This window comes from Dermacentor andersoni, chromosome 5 (assembly GCF_023375885.2).
Source record: "Dermacentor andersoni chromosome 5, qqDerAnde1_hic_scaffold, whole genome shotgun sequence".
NCBI lineage: Eukaryota > Metazoa > Arthropoda > Arachnida > Ixodida > Ixodidae > Dermacentor > Dermacentor andersoni.
The window spans coordinates 170,002,791-170,013,825 of NC_092818.1; the positions used below are offsets into that span (position 1 = coordinate 170,002,791).

The 11,035-nt window shown below is 45.9% G+C and overlaps 1 non-coding gene across 1 annotated transcript; it reads right to left on the minus strand.

Moving 5' to 3' along the window:
- Positions 1 to 7,503: 7,503 nt before the first annotated feature.
- On the minus strand, positions 7,504 to 7,576 carry TRNAT-CGU (transfer RNA threonine (anticodon CGU)). The gene has a single exon. It is a non-coding gene; the product is annotated as a tRNA-Thr (tRNA).
- Positions 7,577 to 11,035: the final 3,459 nt, after the last annotated feature.

Below are 11,035 nucleotides of genomic sequence, written 5' to 3' on the forward strand. Positions count from 1 at the left end.
CGAAAGAAAAGCCTCGCAGTTGAGGAAAAATTATTAAGAGTAAAAATTAAGGGAGATTAACTATGTAGGTTGTTTTGAAGAGCTTCGGGTGTGCTATCACACAATGAATGATCACAATGGTTCATCTCGAAAATCCGCTGCGATTCCGCGTAGCACTATTTATACGTTACACGCATCATCGTTCGTGAAGGGCTGTAAGTGAAGGAACTGAGAGGTTGGTTTCTGCATGCCGCGGCACACATAAAATACCTTAGTGATAACAGAGTTTTAGTTCAAATATTCACCAAAAGAAATGCAACTATTGTGCACTGGCACAAAAAAAATTGAATTTCGTTATAAGTTTATATTATTAGTAGAATTGACTTTTTCTATAACTTCTTATTTTTCTTCTTTCTTTAATGAAATGAAAATAAATATCCGAATTATTGTCGATGTTTGCCGGTGACGACTGCTCTTTTGTTTCGTTTACTTGTAATTGCGAGAGAGAGAGAGAGAATAACTTTATTGAATGTCCAGGATGGGGTCAGGGTGGGGAAAGGTGGGAGTCCTTTCCGCATCCTCCCCCAGAGATTAAAGACTAAAGAGAAGTCTATAAATTCTTTCAATAGGTAATATGTAAATCAAACTTAAGGAGAAAAAGGGCAAAGGGAAGAAGGTCAACCATTACAAAATCTGTTTGGCTGCCTTACGCGAAGGGAAGGGAAAATGGGAACAGAAAGGCGAGAGAGAGAAGGAAAAGACCGCGGTGAATGCGTACACGCTTGCTCACAGTGACACGCAATCAGAAAAAATCGAGCTGGAAGTTTCGGTTTATTGTTTATTTATGATTCAATCCGCTAAATAAAGTAAGTATAGAGACAAGGGTTCCAAAGTCAAGGACAGCGCCGGGACTATTGTCTTCTTCGAAAAGTTTCCGTTCATGCAACGCCGGCTGATGTGCGAGTTACGCAAATATGTTTCAAGCCGATGCACGAATGAAACCTAATTATATGCGGTGATTGGGAGACAACGCTCAGCACATAAGCCAACGTCTCCAAATAAGCGTAGAGATGCTCTCATTGCGTTGCGATGAGCTGCTTTTGATGGCCATGGGTCTATACCACCTTGGTAAGAGAACCTACGGCTTCTCAGTGTGGCTTATCGCTATACTTCGTTGTTACGTCTTGTTTTTTTTTTTTTTTTTAATCACAGCAGGGACACCTGGAGCAATTTTCACTGCGGTACCACTCCCGGAGCACGACGACCAACAGCATGCGTGATCCCGGGGTATACTCGGTCTTATCTATAGAGCGTCAATCGCAAATGTCGCTGGCTGAGATGTAGCACGTTCGCATATTCCCCCCGCGTCAGCGGAGTTCAGTTTCACTTACTGCCAACATTTTACTGCCTTTTACAGCGCTATTTTGCCACTTCTTGCAGTTTTTACAGGTGTACTATGCCGTCGGGGGCGGAAATATCTTACAAAAGCCGCCGATGCAAAACTGAACAACATGACCAACAACACAGCCTTGTTTCAGGCGCGTTTGGAAGATCGTGTTCTCGTGCTCTTGGGAAGCACTTTATCTGCAATTTCATCGCGTGGCCGAGTTGATGGCTGCGACACGCTACATAGGTGCTTAGGAAATGCCAATAATGGTGTTTGAAATGCGGCATGTATTTCATTATCTGCGCTGTAAAAGCGGAGCTGCATTGGTCTCAAATTTATTCTTGGAGATAATGACCTTATTAAATTGTCTTCCTGAAAAATTTCTTCTGCCGAATGTTATTAACCGATCAAAGAGAGAGAGAGAGAGAAAGGCAAAGGAAAGACAGGGAGGTTAACCAGAGATTATCTCCGGTTGGCTACCCTGTACTGGGGGAGGGGAAAGGGGATGCAATAGGTGGGAAAGAAAGAAAGATAAAAAAAAATTACCGACGATTACGTTACTTCCTAATGCGAAATTTGAGCGCAGCAAATAAGCTGTTTCACCTTTTCGATAGATTGAGGCAAAGAAATCGAGCAACACATGTATGCGCTATCACAGAATTTTTTTTTTATTTTTCACACGTATTCCTTTAACAAAGACTCCACTAACAGTTCTTGACAGTCATGAAGGAAGCTTTGTGGTCGGAGAAATAGACTGATATATGTTCGACTTGGTACACCAATGCTTGATTCTCAAAGACGAGATCTATACAAGTGCCTCGCGAGGTTGTCACAGCCGTGGGACGCGTTACGAGCGAGAGGAACGGGATGTTCTCCCGCATAAGTGTTAGGAAATTGCTGTTTGTCTTTATGTCAAGCCGCCACCGATCTGGCTCTCTGATTGCTACCGCACAGGGCGAACGGCAGCGGCAATTTCGGCTCGGGCGGTGCACATATACAGATCCGCCGCCACCGATCTGGCTCTCTGATTGCCACCGCACAGGGGTTGCATTGGAGGAGGAGCGAAGAAAGGAATTAAGTTCGAGCCGGCGCTTTGACAACCGGAGACTCGCAGGAAGAGGGGGGAGGGGGGCGGCGTGTACACCCAGCGGCAAACGATGGGGGCAGAAGCGCGCGCAGCAAGCGGACAACACGATAAAGGGAGGAGGGAAGAGATAGCAGCGACTGACTGATGCCGCTGACGCCGATAGTGAGTCAACCCCAGCTGCGGAGTTGGTTTCAGGGACAACGCCGCCGATGCCGACACAAACAATATGATACCCTCGCTTCCGCAGCGCTAAGAACCAGGTCTAGCCGTGGGAAGGTGGTCACGTATTCGTCGACGTGCCGGGGCCTACGTGAAATAACCGGCGCGTCGGCAACTGAAGAGCACCCTATCCGCCACCCAAGAACAGGGGGGGGGGGGGACCCTTTCCTCCTCTTTCTGCATGGCGGCGACGGTGTTCTATGCAGTCACGTTATCTTGACTCTCTAGCGGCGTCAGCGGCATCCAGCGGTATCAGTCGGTCGCTGCTAGCGCTGGGGGGATGAAAGGGGGGCGGAGCTGGTTACGAGGCCGACGACAACGCCGACGACGACGCGAAACCCAGGAACGGACGCCAAAGAGCTGCGCTCTAAAAACTAAGCACACACACGCACGTACACACGAACTATTTCTGTGGGCACTGTCACGCAGCCCGCAAAGACATTCCTAGTCTTACGCAGTGTCACCGTACAGTCCTACGCCACACAGTGTACTGTCACAATTTGTCAGAAAGTTCCGTGTCTTTCAAGTATCGCAGCAGCGCCTTCATAGCTGATCGCGCTGATGTTCGCGTAGGCCAGGTTCCAAGGATCTTGTTTTCTGTCATTGGGCGCGTCCAGTTTGTCTAAGGTGGCTGAGAGGACAGTTCTTTGTGGGTTAAAACGAGAGCACTGACAAAGAAAATGCTCAATCGTTTCATTGCACCCGCAGAAGTCACACAGTGGGCTGTTGGCCATTCCGATAAGGAAAGAGTAGTCATTTGAAAATGCTACTCCAAGCCATAGACGGACAAGAAGGGTGCAGTCACGTCGTGGAAGCTCGGGCGGAATATGGAGCTGTAAATTAGGGTCCAGGTTATGGAGGCGTGCACTTGTGAAATCGGATGAATTCCATTGGGCTAATGGCAGGTCACGCGCAAGTGCGGAAAGTTTTTTCGCTGCGTCGGCTCTCGAAAGAGGAATGGCAACGCAGTTGACGCTGTCATGGGCAGATCGGGCAGCTGCGTCTGCTCGATCATTGCCATGTATGCCACAGTGACTAGGCAACCACTGATATATTATATCGTGTCCTTCGTCAACTAGCCGATGGTGGACTTCTCTGATCTCTGCGACGAGCTGCTCATGTGATCCATGGCACAGTGCTGAGAGTACACTCTGTAGGGCTGCCTTGGAATCACAGAAGATTGACCATGCGTGGGATGGTTCCTCCTTGATGAAATGAAGAGCCGCACGCAGGGCTACCAGTTCAGCAGCTGTCGTTGATGATGCATGTGACGTCTTTAGCTGTATCTTGACGGATCTTCTTGCAGATGTGACTGAACCATCGATGTAAACATGTACGCGGCCACTATGCACCTCATGTAAAAGTTCTAATGTGGCCTGCTGAAGGGCAAACGACGGCATGTTGGCTTTCTTCATGATTCCTGGTATGGGAGGCGTATGTCAGGTCTGTGCAGGCACCATAAAGGTGAGGATGGTCTTGCTGCAGGCATATTTAGCTTGTCTGGCCCCTTCCCACGGTGAGAAGCTGGCTGTCATAGTCGGCAAGCGGCCCTCTTTCGGTGATTCCTATATTGTAATAACCCTTTGGAGATATGTCTATTCTCGTGAACCAATTAGCCATGATTCCTTAGCTCTGACTTGTAGCACGAAGCTTTCGCGAGAGGAGTAGCGTTGGACAGATCTCTCAAGCGGAAAATTCTTATCGCCGCACCGGCACGTGAAAAATGATGCACGCGTAGACTTTTCTGCAAGCTGGGCACTCTCTACTTTGCGAACCTAATTGTGATGCATGGGCTGGAGGCCTTTATCGCTCGCTAGATTTGTTTCAATTTCTCAAGCAGAACGGACGTTTATACCTCACGTACGGGACTAGAGAAAGTTGCTCAGGCTGATTTAATTTTAGGCTCCTCAAGGTTTTCTTCAATATGGTACCTACCCCACCTCGGAGCTCAAGTATGACTATACAGTGTGCTGAGGGATAACAACGTGAAGTGCATTTGTATATGCGAGGATGGGGGGGGGGGGGGGGGGGGGAACGTCACAGCTAATTGTACTGCGAAGTGGACGTTACCATGGCGCATGGACGTTACCATGGCGCATGGACGTTACCATGCGGGCGGCACTTAGAACAATTTATTTTGAGGGGAGAATATTTAAGATTAACGGTAATGAAAAACTATTCTACCCGTTCTGTGCAGCGTCACAATCTTTTTCTTTCTCTTTCTGAAAATCTTTTTCGCTTAACAATGATACATTCTGTGGCCTTGAGTCAAAAGCTCCTACATTGTCGCTTCAGACGACAAGGTAGAACGTCAGTTTAGTTTACCTGATGTTTTGCTTCTCCAGTCATTAATGCAAGAGCGATTGAGGACGCAAGATCAATTTCTGCGCGTTACGCGTGCATTGCAACTAACACAAAACTAACAATGCGTAAACCCCGCTCACTTCTCTGCATAATCTTTTTCGTTGATGTGCTTCGCAACGGAGTATTTTTGACGCGCCGTGATAGCATGTAGATATTTACCAACAGCCTTTTTGCAAATACGTCGGTAATGTTTAGATCCCCATTAAAGTACACAAGAGAGAAATAATTACCACCGCCAATCGTAACGAAAGTCCCATAAAAGAAAAAAAAAGCATATTGCGCTCATTCAGAGCGAATAACCACCTCTACAGCTGTCAATAAATAACTCAGTATGAATATTCACGCCTTACGCCAAGCAGACTACAAGGTGCGCATTAAGGATGCCGATAGGCAAAACCTAGTGGAGGCCGCCAACCTCCGCGTGGCAGCGAGCTACCTGCTCTACCTAAGCTTTCTTGCTCTTTGTACTTTTCATTGAAGCATTCACACCCTTCTGGAGTAAACGCGGCGTTGGTTTCTTGTCTTTTCAGTTTCAGCGCTATTCCATGTGTCTCTTTCAATCGGTGCCATCACTTCTTTCTTTAGTTTTCGTTTTGTTGCTGACATAGGACTCGCTTTTGCACGGTGTGCATAAATGACTGCAACGACCACCTCGCAAAAAGCTGTGTCTCCTGACGCTCGTACTCCACCAATATGATACTAGGTCCTCACGATTACTTGCAGTTTGGTATGTATTTAGTTAAGAGAAAGGAACACCTTGTAGAAAACGCTCATGTCGGATCATGAGGTGCAACCATTTGTTGTTAGGGGATACATTCCCGACAAATGATCCACGACCTAAAGCAGGAATTTGGCCGATGGGACATTCGTCAACCAGATTATACGATGAAGTATTGGCGATATATATGGTTACAGACGCATCTGTCTACTGTTACCTAGACGCCTAAAGATTGTCTTAGCTTCAACGGTAATCTGTTTGGCATGCTTTTACGTCGTTCTCGTAGCGAGAAAGCCCGCCACTAGTTGGAGCAAATCTCACTTTCTTAAGTTCTGTAAAGAAATACTACGAAAAAAAATTTATTTGTGCAATTTTTGGCACGCTGCCGTCTTTCAGGTTTGAAAGTGGCAATGTTCGTTCGACACTTCTTGACGTATAATGCCACCGTTAACATTCGATATTTCATTATGACTCACAGGAACCGCATGCATATTCCAACAATCACTGTAAGAAAAAAGACAATACCTTAATGCCCACCTACAAAATTACAGCTAAAGCAGCGTTACAGGTTCTTCTCGTATTTCTCGCTACGCGACCCAAATCCGAGTGCCAAGCCGCATTGGATTCGCCAAAGCCTCGGAATCCGCGACGGCTTTCCGTGTACTTCCACCTGTTCGGTGATTCTTTGACAGTGGCGACGAGAAATCAAGGGCGCTGTGTCAAGACTGCAAGACAAATTGACAGCACAAACGAGAGCGCAAACTCAAAGCTTTAGTCCCTGCAGCATTATCTTCCGGCACCTTTGTTCGCTTTGCATAATTGATCGGCGGTGGCGATACAGGCGAGTGGAGTCAAATACGACTGCCTGGCGCGGCTTTTGTTGCTTCCGCATCATTTGTTCCCGATAAAAATCAATAGCGTAACACCAAATATAGCAGCCGTGACTGCAAATGAAAGAGGCAAACATCCTTGCAGTGAAGTCACACCAGCCTTCAAAAGCTTTGGACCAAATTTCCATAAAATACACTTTCACTGTATAAATGGGAGACCAAAGAGAGGCCTGAGGCTGCTTTTGCGATGTCTCTGTTGGGCCAAATCTATCATTGTATGCTGGTCACGGATAACGTGCGTGTATAGTTAAAAAGAGAATATGAAATATTCATGCAGTTATGAAGTCCGTCTATCGTCACGCTCCTGTGACGATAGACGGACGCTTCTGTGAGCAACTAAGGGCAGGCACATTTCACAAACGAGCGAAAGCGTACATTCAGTCGCTTTCCTTTGCACATAGGCTCTTCAGTGCCAGACTCTGCGGTTCCGTAGCTATAGCAGTGTACTGATAACCACAAGTTTGGGGACTCTATATCCGGCCTCGGAAACCGCACTAGGATGAGGATGGGATAGAAAACCTTTTGTGCAACCAGCATTGGCCGAGAGATCTTACGTATTTGAGTATGGGTCAATTATTCAATCAACCAATCAAATAATATGAGCCTGCAGAGTTCGCTACTTAAGTTACTGTTTTCAGGCACAGTTGTTTATACGGTTCTGCCAGGGACCAATAAGGCTTGGTTCCTGTGTAAACGAGAAGAAAGGGGGTTAACCGAGGGGCCCGATTTTTATTAGTGATATCGTAAGAAGCCAACAAACGCTGACACCAAGGACAAGATAGGGGAAATTACTTTTGCTTAATAAATGATATAATGAAACGATAAATTAATGGAACTGAAAGTGGACGAAAAAACAACTTGCCGCAGGTGGGGAATGATCCCACAACCTTCGCATTACGCGTGCGATGCTCTACCAATTGAGCTACCCCGGCGCCGTTTCCCATTTCACTTTCTTGGGTATTTATGTTTCCTAGTAGAACCCTGGGAGTGTTAGCCAGCGCCACCACTCATAAAACCTTGGCGGCGGATGTGGAACATCGTTTCTGCAGGCGTCACGAGAACGTTCTCTTTTTGGGTGAAGGAAACCGGTCAATAAACACATACGTGCGGCCTGAAGGCATCAATGTTGCCGGACTCGAGACCCTCGTTATGTAATGAACGAGAAGAAAGGGGGTTAACCGAGGGGCCCGATTTTTATTAGTCATATCATAAGAAGCTAACAAACACTGACATCAAGGACAGCATAGGGGAAATTACTTGTGCTTAATAAATGAAGTAAAGAAACAATAAATTATAGATTAATCGGTTCCCGTGGGTAGCTCTATTCTAGTCGTAAACACTTTCAAGAGCCAAACAAATCTACTAAGCAATGAAAAAGATTGACTACCAGTGTAGCCATGAAATATTTTAAGATATTTGAAAAGGAAACGAAGTGCAATTTTCACTTGAATTTATTATACTGGGCTTGTCTCATTGTCAAACTGATTTCAAGGGGTGTCGTCGAGGTGCAACAACTTGAAGAAAATGAACGCTATAAGAATTTCTGACGTGAAACTGTATTACTAGTTTTGACATCACGTTTCCTCTATTGACGCTGCTACATACCGGTTATCAGTTGTTCGGAAAGACAGCAAAGCTTTTCGGTGGATTCTAACGGCCGCTTCGTAATAAATGCGCTCCGCATGCGATTGTACTTCCCGGTTGTCCAAATGGACCATTGCTATTCTAGAGAGGGCCTGTAAGTTAGATGCATGCTGAAATGATATCGTTTACTGGACATTTGCCATTTCTACTATAAAACCATTTTTAGGATGATGAAATGATGAACATCTTCAGGTAGGTTCGATGATGACACTTTCATTGTAACCGGCAAGTTTATATATCGTTGAACTCTATGAAACACGTGAGATTTCTCTAATGTGTTTCAAAATATCGTTATGAGCTATTCATTCACCGTGATGTAATTTCGTACCCGGGATCTTCAGAAGTATTCATGCTTTCTTGACGCACACATTACAAAGAAGCGGAGAAAAATGACACATTTACTAGCCAGCTTACAGCAACGCCTCAACACAAGAATGTGCAACATGTTGACAAAAAGGATGTGAACGCATAAGGTGCGTCTATTGAATCAGCTCTTCCACCTCAGGATAGCGGAGCAAATGCGGGCCTAAATTAACTCAACCTGAAAAGTATAATTTGCAGGAAAAGTGCAGGCGGGTAATTATCCGCTGTGTTGCGACCCTGTGGAATTCTTCTGGACCTTGAATTCACGCTGCCGTTGGACGGGCCGTTACATTCTTAGAAGTATGTACTAGGGCTAAGATTATGGCAGTGCACCCGGTGCTCGTTTACATCATTGAGTGAATTGAGTGCACTTACTTACTTTTTTGTTCTGCGAAACCCTTACTACTTTTACCACGGAACATGGGAGAGAGAGAGAGAGAGACAAAAGGGAAGGAAAGACAGGGAGGTTAGCCAGTGTAAATACCGGCTGGCTACACTGTGCTGGGGAAAGGGGCAAAGGGAATAAAAGGAGAAGGAAGAGAGAAGAAAAAAAACAAGAAAAATGCACGCAGTAACGCGATGTTACGCGCAACAATAGTCAAAGGCGTTCGCGCAATTCACATCTACGGAACATGGGGGAACGGCACAGAAAAGGCAACCAGAGACCGTCTGAGTTAGATGAGGACAAGCAAACACGGAGCAGCACATATAAAACCAAGCTGTGGTCAATAATTACGCTCAATGCTGATGTTTTCGTTCCTTTAGTAAGATATCACACATCGCGGGCATTACGGGAAGGCAGGTGGCTAGATTGCCAGATTTGGTTCAAGCTACGAAGACGGCACAGGGGTAATTGGAGAACGCTGCGAGAAGCCTTCCGTCCTGCAGTAAAGTTAAGTTAAGCTGATCATTATGAATATTATGGCAACAACAAATGCGGCTCTGTTGCCCTCATTTACGTGATAATATATTTATATATCATTTATTTGTTACTATGTTTGATGTTACCATATCACGTGATACAGCATCTTGTACTGCTATCTGCATCTTTCGATGGTGCAACGAAAACGTGCGTGTAAAACAAACCCACTGTAACAATTAAAATATTTCGAAAGAATAATGACAGCACAGTTGATGCACTGCCTGGTTGCAGCTTGCTTTGTGCATCGGAGACGTTAGTGGGTCGCTTTAGGCATTCTGTTATAATCAACGTATTCTGTTTCGAGTAAGCGATGCAGCGAGTGTATTTAAACCGAAGGCTTGACTTTCTCAGAGGCGTCAGAATGTTCGCCCTCTTTGAACAAGTTATGGCAGGAGCAGTATGCTGGAAACCAAGTGAAGGAATAAGTGAACCATGCGCTAACGAATTCTTGCACCCGTGCGAGCTTAGCAACGTGCACAGCGCATACTCGAGAATTTTTGTCCACAGTTTCGTACCACATGGACAGTCTTATTATTTTTTTTGTGGGGGGGTGGCAGAAAAGTAGTTTCAAACTTGCGGGGCTTAAACAAGACAATTCTTTTCAGGACTTCATGAATCCCGCTGCAATATCGCAAGCATGCGATATTTTGTGCTGGGAGCTCCCGCCGTGCCTCTGGGCGTTTTAATTTCCGGAGCTGCTTGTTGTGCTGCGATCTTCGCGTTCCTACCCTGAGGCTCACGTACGTTGATAGGCTGAGAGCAAAGCCGAAGCGGTGTTCAACCTCGATCGACGTCGTGCCACGTTGCGTTTCCGTGAACCCTGGTTGCTCGTGCGTGCAATCATGATCACACATGGTAGATCGTGTATGCGCTGGTTAACCTCGCGTATATTAAACTATTTCAAACTATTCAGCCAGACCACAGTTTTGTTGAGACCACAGTTTTGACTTGAGAAGCAAAAGAAACGCTGGATAAACTTAAGTTCAAGGTACGGTACGTTGCGTTTCTGGTATTTCTGAAAAATAAAACTCTTCAAATATGTCTAGCGGACAGCGTACGCTGGGCGTGCAGAAGCAGAGCCGCATTAATTAAAGCGTACCGCAAGGTCTAGACGACACAACGGAAGCGGTCGTATGTCGAATCAATACTTCTGTGCCCGCCGCGGTAGCTTTGCGGCTATGGCATTGCTTGAAGTCGCGGATTTGATCCCGACCGCGGCAGCCGCGTTTCGACGGGGCGAAATAAAAAACGCTCGCGCACTTTGATTTAGGGACACGTTAAACAACACCGCGGTGTCAAAATTAGTCCGGAGTGCACCACTACGGCCTGTCTCATAATCCGATTGTGGTTTTGGCGCGTACCGTGCAATAATCCAATTCAAGTTTAATGCTTCTGCCACGATGCGATGTTCTATGTGAGGCAATGACAATGTTCAACCCTCTCAGAGGTTATGAAATATGGC